Source organism: Ambystoma mexicanum, chromosome 6p (assembly GCF_040938575.1).
Source record: "Ambystoma mexicanum isolate Mex_15411 chromosome 6p, UKY_AmexF1_1, whole genome shotgun sequence".
Lineage (NCBI taxonomy): Eukaryota > Metazoa > Chordata > Amphibia > Caudata > Ambystomatidae > Ambystoma > Ambystoma mexicanum.
This window is the reverse complement of record NC_090935.1, coordinates 637,571,518-637,586,029: the sequence shown is the minus strand read 5'-3', so window position 1 is coordinate 637,586,029 and position 14,512 is coordinate 637,571,518. Positions and strand designations below refer to the sequence as shown.

The following is a 14,512-nucleotide window of genomic DNA, read 5'->3' as shown; positions in this document are numbered from 1 at the left end:
CACACTGCGTCGCCTCGCGTGTGATACGCCCCTCAACAGGAGGGCTTAACCAGCCAATTATCTTCCGTATTGGGCAACTAACTAGCTACCGCCTTCAGGGAAACGTCATCTACCTATCGAGTTTCTTGCTCGAACAATAGGGATCCTCATCTACTCATTGATCAATAAATGCCAAATCGTAGGAAACCACACACACCCACCCTTACACGTAGTCGCGACCTAGGCCAATCAGTGTCTACGAGCGGCCGCACGTGATGTTTTCGTGCTCCGCCCCCCTCTTTCGCGTGACGTAGCCGACTGCTCTCGCACTCGTTTCACTACCATTCATTCCATTGCCAACACTAGATTGTCAAACCTTCGCCGCGCACCTGTGCAACACCTCCCTCCTCCCTTATTTAATTCCTCCCCCCTCCCTCACAATATCGCATTTCTTGTTGTGCGTGTCATGCTCACCAAGTTCTCTTGATGCGGGGCCGCTCGACTGCGTGCACCCCTCCAAGCGGCTCGTCACCTCCCCTCGTCTGGACCACGTCCGGATTGCGCTGTCCGGTCTTCTCGCAGCTCCGCGATGGTCCTGTAGTCCTCAGAAGGGGGCAACGGCAGAGGGGGCCGCGCCGCCGGGCCTCCTCGCAGCGGGAGTGCCTGGAAAAAGTAAAAATAAAAAGGCGGATCTTAAACAGATCTCAGCAGTGCCTCCAACTTGTCGGGGGGAAATTCTGCCGGGGTCGGCCGGGCCGTCCGCAGACCTCCGGGCAGGGAGGCCCCAACTCCTCCCGTATATCCCAGATGAGATAGAGTATGAGACACACGCAAGAAGCAAGGTGACTCTGCTGTTTATTAGACAAAAACGGCAGGGATGGGTCAAGGAGCGTACGCGTCCGTCCTGACACACACACAATCGTAGGGCTCGCAGGCCCTTTTTACCTTATTATGAGGCGCTACTTGCGTCACCTTGGAAAGTTAGCAAAAAACCTATCGCCACTCTTAATTGGTTGCTCGAGTGGTAGGGTTAGTATAGCACACGTATAGAGAACAATATTAGTGGACAAGGGTTAGTCAGGTGATATATCTGGGTTGTCCCTACAATTAGATACATGAGAATTGTTACATGAAGACCCCTGATGATTGGTTAAAGTTAATGGCGTCAGTGATAGGAGCCCCATGTTCTGATTGGTGCGCCCGCGAGCTTCCCAGCCTGGGACCATTGCTGTTCCCAGCTCTCGGTGTACCTGTCATTTGCAACAATGTTTCACTATGGGTACGTGCAGACAATGTGAGGACTTATTCATAGCTGGAAGGCCGACTACTTCCACTGTCGCAGATGTCCATTGAGCCTTTTAATTGTATCTGCCTATGTCTTGTAACGAGGGATCCAGACGCTTTCTTCCTCCTGGGCTTGGCATCCTGTCAGGTTCGGCTTGGTCACGTGAGGTGGGACCGTGTTTGAGGCATAATTCTGCACAATTAATATTGTTTTTCCACTGTGTGCCTGGTTTAATTTGCAGGTGTGACTTTAACGTTGGTGTGCGGCGTGCGAGGTTGTAACATCGTGCCTTTGATGGTTTGCTCTCGGAATGTGGGTTGGCAACATTGCGACCTTGGCTGGTTGCTTCGCCGGGCTCATTCTGCAGGATCAGCAACCTGACTCTTGTTCTTTTAACGTCCATGGAAGATCTTGCTTGCGGCCTACTTAGGCCTGGTGTGTAAGTGGAGCCGTTTGGTGCACAGGCGCTTTAGGTTACAGTACCATATTGTCTTATGACCAGTATCGTGTCTTCATTATATTTCTCATTGTGGCAACTGGTTTTAGGAGAAGCGTAAGCAAGCTCTTTTAGATGAGTTCATGATGCGTCTTGCGTTTCTGCATTTTGAAAGCCTATGTGAAAAATAATAAAAATGCACGTCCGTGAGTATGTCTGTCGCCTACGTCATAGCACTGAGTATATTCTTCGTGTAGATTGGTGCGGGAGTGTCCAGTGTGTATATTTGTACAGGTGTGCTGACCGTTGGCTAGGTCGTCATGGCATCTCTAACGACGTGTAGGTTTTAGTCTAGTTGATCCGTGCCGCAGGTGTCGGCATGGCCAGTGCGGGCTGCTGGGCAGGCAGATGGACACATCCGTATGTTCCTGTACCAGGGTATTTGGTCGTCTGGTAGATGGGCAAACTCTTCTCGTGGCGGGTGTCTGGGTCGTGACCCTTTAGGCCAAGCGCGAGAGGTGAAGGACGGGAGCCTGGTCTTCCATTCTCCCACTTCAAACTTTAATAAAGACTCCTCTATCTGTTGATGGCCCAGCAGTCTGTACTGTCTTCCCAATGACCATACAACTTTTTAGGAAGTGTCTTGCTTTTTCTTTTACTATAAACCCGAGGTGGGGTGATGGTCAGTGTTGACAGAATACCAGACTCATTTTGGAAGGAGGATATTTTTCCCTTGCTCCCAGATGTGACGTCAGAACCTCGGATAGTTTCCTGTGGAATGCCCCCTGGAGGGGAGCAGCTTGCTTGGTCTATTTAATGCCAAGATTGAATGTATAACAATATTTGCTCCTCTTCCTTAAGTAGTCTTCTACAGATGAACACCACATGAATGCCCCAAAGACCTGCCAGGTGGCGATCACTGCCCAATAGTTCAACTAAAAGCAATTTGCATTGACATGTTCCAAAATCATTTTGATAATAACTTTAGACTCACTGGATGGATTTGACAGAAATGTCCCCAAAACAATGTCTTCCACTAGCCTCCCGAACTGGACATTTTGTGGGCAATTTGTTTGATGGTTCAAATGTTATTAAGAAAAGAAATCATTTTTGGGCTACTACTTTTCAACTTCCCATAGAGAAAAAAGGTGCTTTCTTTGATGTCTATAGCATGAAAACCACTGGACAGATTTGCACCAAATAAGAAACAAGTTGGGCAGAAGTATTGCATATATTTTGTTTCTGGTTTGGCATAAATGCATGCAGTAAATTTGAAAACATGTGATGGAGAAGGGATACCTGATTTGCATGTGGTCTTTCCCCTTATGTAATGGCTTGGCAGGCGAAGAATGATGGTCTGCAGGGTTGCCCAGAGCAATGCCAAAGGTTAAGATTAATTCAAAACCTTTCAGCCATCACCTTTTTGTTTTGCGAAAAACACTCTCAGAACACAGAACCCTTCTTCCCCCTCATTGATCAGCCCATGGGCACAAGCATGAAAGCACAGCAGGGTACAATAATGAGATATAAAAGGACATGATGGGGCACAACAGCCAGGGGTGGGTCACAGTTGTCATCATTTCCTGCCCCTGCTGAATTTGATAGACTTTCCTGTAATGAATCGGAGCATTTTAACTCTGTCTTAATTAAAGTTTTTCACTGAATATACACATATATATGTATATACATATGCATATATATATTTATGAATAAATATACATTCTAAGAAAGTGGGCCGCTAGAAATGTTCCATTTCTGCATGTGCACCTGGCTGCCCAAATGTAAATGTTCTTTCTGAGTAATTCCCTAAGATTTGCAGGTTCTCAAATGTTTGTTTTTGTATAACAAAGCTTACCAATCCTGTGATGCTCTTCTAGAGATGTAAGCACTCTGTGCTCTGGTACACTCGGGGCCTTTTTATTCACTCTGTGCTGCTCACCCTCTTGCAAACTAATCATGCACCATGTTGCTCTCACCATCCATATGCACCCTCGCGGACATTGTTCCATTTTATCCATATGGTGCACCTCACGCTCTATGTTATCCCTTTACCCAGTCTATGCCATCTTACATTGTCACTCTCCGATTTCCATCCTTTGCGGTGGGCCCCAGCACCATGGGCCTCTTTTCTGAGGGCACTTTGCTTTTCTGCTCTCTTACCCTCACACCAGGGCACCACACCCTCTTCTATCCATCTTTCCTCATTCCCAATATCTGATTGAGTGCAGCGTTTGTTATAAAGCAAGCTTCCAGTACATGGTTCCTCATGCTTGACAAATGTTATAGGTAATTTGTTTATATTTAACTATTTCTGAATCCATATATATATTTGTGCAAAGTTTCATGAGGATTCGTCCAGGGGAGGCAAAGTTATAAGCCACCGAAAAAGTGCTCTTCCTATGAGTTGAGCAATTTAACCATACCTGCACGCCCGCTACCGCAGGCCGTGTCATATATAGCGATAGGCACACATGCTTTAAAGATCACTATTTTTTACCCATTTTTTCAAATTGTCTTGGGGAGAGCACCCTATGAAGCCCTCCCTCCTCCCCCCCACCCCCCGCACGCCCAAACCCAATTTGGAGGGGTTGGACTTGCTCAGACTAAGTAATCTGGGTCCCCTTTGAAAAAAAAATCCAGGGCCACTTTTGGTTCATAGACCATCCCTAACATTTGAGGGGAAGATGACCTGTGATGACCTGCTGCTGCTAAGTGCCTTGCAACATCCGCACACCCACTACTAATTCTGAGTGTCATTTATAGAGGCACTTAATCTGTTACTACAGATTGAGGCCCCCACCCCCTTGCAGCTCCAGAACGAGTAATGATAATTCACCAAAATGCCAGTGGTACTTGAAATTACTTAATTTGCTCAGTGCCACCACAGTAAGTGATATTGCATGACTCGTGATTCCCAATACTATCACAGGAAGTGGTGTCATGTCGTCTTTCCACTTGGTATCACATGAAGGGGCATCATGGAAATAAAATATAACTTAATGAAGTGTACAATTACTAAAATAGACAAGAACTTACAATAGGAGATTTCAAGACAATTTTACTTAATTAAACAATTTTACTTAATTAAATAGGGTGTCACCTAGTTTAGTGGCAGGAATGCAGCCATGGCTTTTCAGGGGAACACCCAGCTTCCTGGTATCTTTCTATCCAAGCAGTTGTGTAAATATATATTCCAAATTTACTGTCACCTTTCTGCCATTTCATGAAGTTGTGCTAAACGTGCTTCCTCGTATGCCGCTTCATAGTCCAGTTCAACATATGCCAAGTTACAGCTATCCTATGTCAGTTGTAGCCATGCGCAAGGTGTAGTCATCGAATGCAAGCTACAACCCCATATGCCATGGTGCTGCTGTCATATGCCAAGTGCTGTCAAATATACTCCAGTATTGCAACCTTACAGTGGCTGAAGCCTCAAGTAACATGTATGGCTGTCATATGCGGACAACACCCTCACATTCCCGACTACTGCCCTAATGTACCAAATACAGTCTCATGTGCCCAGGTGCTTTCATCTAATGCCAGTTAATGTACCAAATACAGTCTCATGTGCCCAGGTGCTTTCATCTAATGCCAGTTACAGTCTCACATAAAAGTAATGTTCAGTGCATGCAAGACAACTATTTAAATGTTCAGGTACGGCCAACAGATACCAAATGCCACGTCATATGCCCAGACACAGCAATCAGATGGCATCCGTAGTCATCATATGGAAAGTTCAACTTCTTATGCCCAGGTACTGCCATTATATAGAAATTGAAACTACACATGTCCTTCTACAGTCATCACAGGCATTGTACATTCTCACAGACGCTATTGCTGCCATCAATCATACACCAGGTGCAGCCACATATGCCTATGATCAATGATTTATTTATATATTTATTTATTTATTTATTTATTTATTTGTAAAGCGCACTTGCAACCCATAGACATTGAGGGACTGTTGCAGGTAAAAAGTACTAGTCAAGCTAGTGTATTACAGTCAAGTTGCAAATAAATACAGTGTCAAAAACAAAAGGTGGACAAACAGCGTTTATCAAAGAAACCGTGTAAAATCATGCAAAGGTATGTCCCAGGTGGCATTTATTGTGCATAGTGGGCAGTTGTGGGGCAGATCTGGTCCCAAATTTATGTGAAGATCTGAGCTTTTAGAGTTTTGCAGAATCTCCAGTTGGAATTCTCTGCCCTCAAGGCAGGGGGGAGGTTGTTCCAGTACTTGGCAGCCATCTTTTCACCTTGGGTTCAATAACGGGCTAATAGCTCCCAGTGTCCATGAACAGCATTTTATGAGACCCGCAGCATCACTCGCCAAATTGTGCACCCTGACCCCTGCCCTGACATTCATTTACTTTAGGGTCTACTGCCTTCACAGGGGGGGGCAGGCTTAAAGAGATGTGACCTGGAGTAGATGGTGGGGTTCTACCTAATTTCTCCTAATCTACTTTTAAAGTGTTTCTTTTCCAGGTTGCTGTTGTTATATTCTCTATGTTGTCAAGTTTGTAATGTGAATCTGCTCCTGTGTGGTTTGACTGACTGCAGTTTTAAATTGTTCATTGTCCACGAGTTGACCTTCTTTTGTTAACCCGCTGTAGGCCTGCTTGCTTTCCATACTCAATGCACCATCCTAAACGTCACACCTGCCCAGTTAACATGCTGCCTCTCTCTTCTCACATTTTTTAGTGGTGACTTATTTTGGCTCTCTCGCCCACTACATCCCATTTGAAGACTTCGAAATGGCGAGGTCTGCACATAGTCCCCTGCCCACTTCTCTCACAATCCCATGCTCCGCTGTATATTAGTGTCCCCATGCAGGCCTCAACTACTCTCTGGCCCTTGCTAGCGTACATGACTTGACTTCTCGCCACCTTCTTCCCACCTGTCCAGAAGCACATCTGTGGCAAGCCAGGAAGAGGTTAGTGAAGCACAGGACAGCCTGAAGTGTTCCCCTACATGACGGATGAAATGCTCGACCAAATTGAGGTCACTGTTTCAACTGCAGTGAAAAGCAGGACCACAATGTCTATTTCACAGTGTAACAGGTCGCTTAATTTGTGCATTCGTTGAAATCACTTAATATCTGGAGCATGGATGGTGATCTAGGGATTGTTTGGGGAAATCTCAGTACAGTTTCGACCCTCAGCATAGCGACTGGTCTTTCCCTTCCCTCTGAAGTATTAGACCCCTGGAGAAGCTAAATCCTCCTCGGAGCCTCCCACATGGAGTGTAAGTTGAGAGAAGAGGCATGTCACTTAACAATCAGCAGCGGAGGAGTTCTGAAAGAACCCATTCCTCTGTTGCGGCTGCAGCATTGTACTGAGGGAGACCGTAAAACCACCCCTTTTCCCGCCACATCCACTCCAAGTGTCAAATAGGAGTCTTTTGATTGGCTAGTGGAGGGACCCCTTACTGCATCCATGGCCCCTCAGATTTTTCCTCTTCTCGACTAAGACCTTTTGGGTGCCCACACATGGGAGTGTAAGTTGAGAGAGTAGGTATGTCACTTAACCATGAGAGGAGGAGGAGTTCTGAAAGAATCCTCTTCCTCTGTTGCGGCTGCAGTGTTGTGCTGAGAGAGACAGATAACCCACCCCTTTTCCCGCCACATCCACACCAAGTGTCAAATAGGAGGCTTTTGATTGGCTAGTGGAGGGACCCACTACCCCATCATCCCAGCCCACTCAGCTGTTTCCTATCCTCTTCTAAGCCCTCTGCGGTGCCTCCCACATGGAGTGCAAGTTGAGAGAGTAGGTATGCCGCTGTACCAGGAGTAGAGTAGCAGTTCTGAAAGAATCTGCTTCCTCTGCTGCGGCTGTAGTGTTGTGCTGAGGGAGACACATAACCCATCCCTTGCCGCATTATATCTACTCTAGGCGTCAAATAGGAGTCTTTTGATTGGATAATGGAGGGAACCCATACCGTATCCGTGGCTGCTCAGCTATTTCTTCTTGAGAGGAATTGCCATCTGGCAATGATGTAGAAGCCTTGGCTTTTTTTTATTTGATTCATACAATGATGCTGGTATATCGGTGGTCAGTCAAAAGGCCGAAAAAAAAATATCGAATGACAAAAATCTCGAAAAAAAAATCTCCCAAAAAAATTGCATTTTTTATTTATTTATATGTATTTTTGGGGTCAGGTAAGTAAAAAAAGGGGTAAAATAAAAAAAATGAAAAAAGGGGGGCCTTAAGCTCCATGCTAAAAGCATGCCATACACCAGTGCCCTGCTGCATCATTCTCCTGATCTGCAGCTCCTGCTATCCAGTGGCACAGAGCAAGATCCGATGTCACAGGTGTGCTTTTGACAGCTGTTGTGACAGACAAGTCACTTCAGCACAGAGGCTGCATTTAAAACCTTCACCTCTGTTCCTAAACTAAACAGTCATGAGGAACCACTATTCTGGTGGCAGTTTAATCTTTAAACATAAAGCCATACATGAGTTTAGGATATGGTGGATAGTCATTCACATAACTATGAGAAGCCACATCTGATTTGTATCATACATGTGCCAATAGTGTGAGCCCAGACCAGCCTTGGAAGGATAGTGTGTATTCTGGTGATGCAGCTGGTCGCTGCCAGGCAAAAGAACTAGAGACTGAAATTGTGTTTCTCCTTTGATCTTGTGTGAGGTCAGCTAACATTGCTCCATTTGTATTTGTATTTATTATAATTTATTGAATTTATATGGCACTTTCGCCAAACAGCAGAACCAAAAAGAGACAGTAAAATAATAAGCACAAATAAAATGCCATGGGAAGAACATTATGAACACAGTAGATGAGTTTTTAGAGAAGATCAGAATGAGGACAAGGAATGAGAAGAGCAGATTGGGAGGGGCAAAGTGTTCCAATATTTTTGAGCCAGTAATAAAAAGGTGCGAGAAAGGGGGAGGATGCACAAGGGGAGTAGGAGACTGTTAGAAGAAAAAAGAGATTGCAAGCATAGTGACTGCACAGGGACATAGAAGGAGAGAAGAGAGAGAAGGTAGGGCGAGCAAGACCATGTGTGCATTTGAAGATAATGCACAAGAAGTGACACAGTAGGTGTGATGCAAAGGGAAGCCAGGAAATCGAATGAAGGGAGCTAGAAAGGGATATACGAAGAGAGAGAGAGAGAGAGGAGAAGGTTGAAGATGGAGCATGAAGGAGCAAAATGGTAGGCAGGGAGGCCAATCAAGAGAGAGGAACACTAATCAAGTCGAGAGAGGATGATTGTGGACAAGAGGAGTTTGGTCACATGAAAAGACAGAAAGGGTCGGGCTTTGCATATATTGAAAAGCTGACGACGACACAAGTGAGCAGTGTTGGAAATGTGGATGGAGAAGGAAAGTGAAGAGTCAAAGGTGACACCAAGATTGTGAGGAAGTTGTGAAAATGGAATAATAGAATGGGGAAAAAGAAATAGCAGAAGGGGTAAGATACCAAAGGGCATAGCAAGGTGTTGCATACCAAAGGTCCTTGTCCCAATCACTTGTGAACGTTTGGCTATAAAATAGGGTGTTTACAGCTCCTTTTATTAAGTCATCTCTTGACTTCTGTACTTCCAAAATAATTAATTTGGACCTATCAGAATCAGGGCGAGAGATACTGAGGTATTTGGGACAGGTTTGCACCCCAGGCAATGGGGCCCCTTCAAGCAGGAGTTTTTTCGTGATAGAACTGTCCCTGGTGATAGTAAAGTAAACCAGGAACAGGATGCTCAGGCAAAAAGGCAGGAACTGTGACATAGTCTGGTTGTCTGAAAAGACTAGAACAAGGAGACGGGTTAAGGTGTGCCTAAAACAAGAATACTCACCTCCCAACCGTGAATCTATGGTTACCTGATAGGATATAATGCAGAGAATAGAGAGGAGTGTGCAGGTTCGATCCAAAGAATCACAGGAATACCAAGTACAGAGATCAGATAACAGCTCGTCAGAAGGTAGAATGCAAAAGAACAAAAACTCCAAAAGAAAACAAAAACCACAAGGACCTCTCCCGTATGGCATGAGGACGCTCAAAGGGAAGTAATCCAAAAGAGGGTAACAGTTCCACAAAAGGCAGAAGTCTTCCTTAATCCAAGTTGCAAAACAAGAAAAATAGAAGCTACTACAGTCCGTGATCCCAGGATCCAATTAGAAAGAAGAGAAAACAAAATAAAAGAAACACGCTCAGGCAAATACCGTTTTTCAACAAAGCCAGGGAGAATCCAGAAACACGGTCAGTCAACAGGCCAGGACTGAGTACACAATTGGGAGACACGAAGGAACCAAGACTGGGGGAATCGAGACGCAAGGTCAGGAAGCAGGCACAGTAAAGCAATAATCGAAGAACGGTGCTCAAAATATCAACTTAATATCTTTGAGAAGCGTTGAGATCCTGCACTGCCCAGACTTTAACTGATGAAACGCAGGCCTCTGATGTTTCTCGGGATACATGTTGCATGTGGGATGACGTCACTGTGCACGTCTGCCATGCTCTCTTCCTCATGGGAGATGTAATTCCAGAGCGTTGTTCCTCACGTTGGGACAGGAGCCAGGGGATTTTTCAAGATGGTACGCGTCGGGGAACCTGTCATCTCAGGATTCGGGACTCGTAACTGACAGGACCCTCCTGCAATGCCCACATTTCAGTGGAGGAAGTCAGGTTGCGCTTATGGTATGCATGGATGAGGTCAGGTGCATGGATGTTGTGTACGGGTTCCCATGACAGATCTTCCGGAACATACCCTTTGCATTCAGAAAAATAGCATCTAGTGCCTCAATGCCTCTTGGAAACCCAATATAACCTGTACTTCCTATTCCACTTCCTCCTTGACCGCGAGGGGCTTTGATTTGCTCAGGATACAGGTATTCTGAACATGAGGTTTTAAAAGACTAACATGGACTATCGCACGCACTTTCCATGTTGTAGGCAGTTGCAAGCGTACTGTGACAGGGTTGATAACAGTGATTACTTTCTACGGGCCGACATACTGGGGAGCAGCTTCTGCTTCTTCAGAATACGGAGATGCTTGGTGGCTAGCCAAACTATGGAACCCACCTGGTGCACTGGAGTTGAGACCAATGCGAGTAAGCAAAGCACATAGCAATTCGTTTGGCATCCAACAATTGTTCTTGGATGTCCTGAGTCTGTATTACATGAGCTACACAGTGTTACACTACTGCGACAGCAGTGGGTGCTGGGTCGAGCAGAGGCATTGCCCGCAGGTGTTTTCCATATACAGCATAAAACAAGGTACATACAAAAGAGCTATGGATTAAATTGTCGTAATTAAATTGTGCATAACGCAACATAGGTAGCCAGGTCCCCTGGTGCTATAAAGATAAATAGTGCAAATACTGTTCCAGTGTGACATTAATCCTCTCTATCTGACCATCCATTTGGGGATAGCATGCTGAGGAGTAATGGGTTTCGATCCCCATTAAGGAAGTCATGGAGCACCAACACTGGGACGTGAATTGCGTCCCCTGATCCGCAACAATGATGGAATGCAGACCATAATAACAAAAAAGCTGAGAAAAAACACTTAACCAAAGTAGCAGAAGTGGGAATCCCTTGGCACGGAATAAAACGTGCCATTTTAGAAAAAAGAGTCAATCATGAGATAGATGGCATCATGCCCTCCTAGAAGAGGGAGATGTACTATGAAATCCATCGAGATCATGAAACACGGTTTATGGGGCACAGGCATCAACTGTAACAGGCCTTTTGGTTTACCAGTGTCCCTCTTTTCTTGTATACAGACAGAACACTTTAAAATGTAGTCCATGATATCTCTTGTCATTGAAGGCCACCAACACCGTCAAACGGTGTAGATCTAGTGTCTTCCTTTGTCCAGGATGCCCTCAAATCTTGGCATCATGATATCCCTGGAGGGCCAGCGTTTGACCGTGGTCGGTAAGGATGTACAGCAGGCTCAGTGATTAATGCCTGATGATCTATTTTTTCCTCAGGATAGGTTCGGATACACTGACGGATGGGAAGGAGTAAAGTACAAAATAAAAATCGCCTTATGTAATGGCATGATGGAGAAATCTTCCTTATGGGGTTCTGTGTTGAAGACTGTCCAGATAAGGAATCAGCTTTGTCGTGCTGGATTCCAGGACGATAGGTAACATTGATCATGCAAAGAACGAATGCCACATGGCTTGTATGGCACTGGTACATTTCAGGGATGACAGTGCCTTAAGGATGCAATAATCAGTGACTACCAGTTCCGGGTGTTGTGGGAGGTAATGATTGCACTCTTTAAATGCAGCCCTGAGAGCCAGGAGCTCCCTTTCAGTAACTGTATATCGCTGCTCACCCAGGTTTGCTTTCAGGAAAAAAAGCCACTGGATGTAGAATCTGTGTTGAAGGTCAACACTGACACAAAATAGCCCCCAATGCCATGGCCAAAGCATCTGCTTCCGCAACAAACGGGAGTTGTGGGTCCGGATGTTGAAGAACAGGCACAGTAATGAAGGCCTCCTTCAAAGTATCAAATGATTTTTATGCAGCTGCAAGGCACACGAATTGTACTTGCACACCAATTGTGTCTTGGGTGTGTTTAGTGAGTGGAGTGGAATTATAGGAAAACACACAAATAAAACTCTGATAAAAGTTGGCAAACCTAAGAAATGATTGCAGCACCTTAATGGATTTGGGGAATGGCCAATCCAGAACTGCATTCACCTTTGAGGTGCTCATCTGAACTCCTCTCCGAGTAAGGACAAAACCCCAAAAATCCCCCTGGGCTGAATTAAAGACATACTTCCCTAGTTTGGTGAAAAGACAATTCTCCTTTAGCCGTAAGAGAACTGGCTTGACATGTAAAATATTTTGTTCTAAAGAGGGCGAATAGTTGAAGTTGTTGTCCAAATATATGAGCACATGTTGGTTGAGTATGTCTGTACAAATATCGTTCATAAAGTTCTGGAATGTGACTGGGGCATTACATGGCCAAAGGGCATCACCAAGTATACATAGGGATCATGCCTAGTCTTAAAGGCTGTTTTCCATTCATTGCCCTCCCTTATTCTAACCAGGTTGTAGGCAACCCGTAGATCCAATTTGGTATAGATAACTGCTGAGGTCAGGTGGTCCAGTAATACTGATATCAGTGGCAGAGCATATCAATTATTTATGGTACTGGAGTTTAGCTGTCTGTAGTCTTTACACAGGAATAGATCCCCTCCTTTTTAGTTAGAAAAAGCATTGGGGAAGCCTGTGGAGATCGCAAATCTGGTATAAATCTGTTTTACAGTCCTCCTGTCAGATACTCTTTCACAACGTTATCCTAGTTTTGGGTCAATGCATATACATGACTGCTGGGTACTTTAGCACCTAGAATCAGGTCAAAAGGGCAGTCATATGGACGATGTGGTGGCAGCTGTTCAGTCTCCCTTTCATCAAAGACAGCCGCAAAATCAATGTGTGGGTAGGAAGTAGTGCCAGCCGTTCATTGTTGATGGTATCCTGGCTACTAATGCCTGACAGCCCTTTTGATTGTAGCTTACTCTATAGATCACTTAAAACGTGTCACACAAGGAAATAAAAGAAAGCAATATATTAACCCATATACTCATCCATCTGCCAAACCATCCACCAACCCATCCAATCAAACTCACCTTCTGTACGCCCTGTATTGCAGGCCTACCACCACACCCACCAATACACGTGTAAATGCCTTTGCTTCTTTTCTGACAGTCTGATCCTTATCCCACTTATCCTCTGAGAGGTTTGATTTCCGCTGTCACTAGTGATATGTGTGTGATGTCTGGCAGATATTTTAAATACTGACTATAATGAGAAAACTTCAATTAAAATGTATCTAAAGAACACAAGTTCATTTAGAATTGGGAAAAATAAGTGAACACAAGATAACGATAAATGTATTTTTATTCACAGACAAATTTGTGTAAAGAATCTAGATTTCTCAGAGTATCGAACTGGATTTGTGCATTTTCAAGACAGGTGAGTCCAAACAATTATTTGTAAATACACATAATTAAATAATTAGAAGGTTGTTGCATTGTAAATAATTAATTAGTACACACAGGGTATCTTAATGTGTTTTCATACTGCACCATATAAAGTTCAGAGAGCCTTAAATAATTTTTCTTTGTTTGATGGTCCTACGGTTGGCAATGTTTGGGCATGCTTTCGAAGGACTACTCAATCCATATTTCGTTCCAAGTGTTTGACACCCGTCCTTGGCCCCCAAAGTCTGTCTAGTGGATTTCTACGTCATCCCTGCGGGCTTACAGAGGTACTTATGTCCGTGGAGAAATTCCACCTTCTTGTTGCCCCTCAGCCATCATTTTCTGCCATGATGTGTGGCCCAGTGCAGCAAACACTTACTGTAGTTTGCTGACATATGTTAGCTCTTTCCTCCATTTGATACATAATGAGATTTGTAATTGACTGTCTGCTTTATATTCGCACAATGTACTGCGTATTATCTTAATAGAAAGGATGACAGAATATAATAGAGTTTCACTAATAAACGATGCATGCAACTTCTTCCATCATACAACATAACAGCACATCCCAAGTGTGTGTTTTAGATGTTGCCTAATTCATCTACACCTCAGTACTATTTTTTTATAGACTGGAAGAGCAGAAAAACCCCACCCAGACAATTTGTGATAAAGAAAGTAGAATCAACATGTATATGATAGCTGTCAGTGGTGCATGCCACTTTTATTTAGCCAAAAGGCTGCTCTGAAACGCTGTGCTTATGGCTAGGGGACTGCATAGCTTCTGTTCACCCTCAAAGAGATAGCACTCAGGATTGAGAAATACATTGATAGGCATGCTGACATGCCCTG

General features: G+C 44.5%; 1 protein-coding gene across 4 annotated transcripts in view; it reads left to right on the top strand.

Annotated features, from left to right (window-relative positions):
• Positions 1-14,512, top strand: part of ARHGEF28 (Rho guanine nucleotide exchange factor 28) — a 1,591,074-nt gene that overhangs the window by 241,602 nt on the left and 1,334,960 nt on the right. For all 4 annotated transcript variants that reach the window (XM_069627491.1, XM_069627492.1, XM_069627490.1 and 1 more), the window contains exon 2: positions 13,590-13,655. The gene's annotated coding sequence lies outside the window, so the exon portion shown is untranslated. The remainder of the gene's footprint in view (positions 1-13,589; positions 13,656-14,512) is intronic.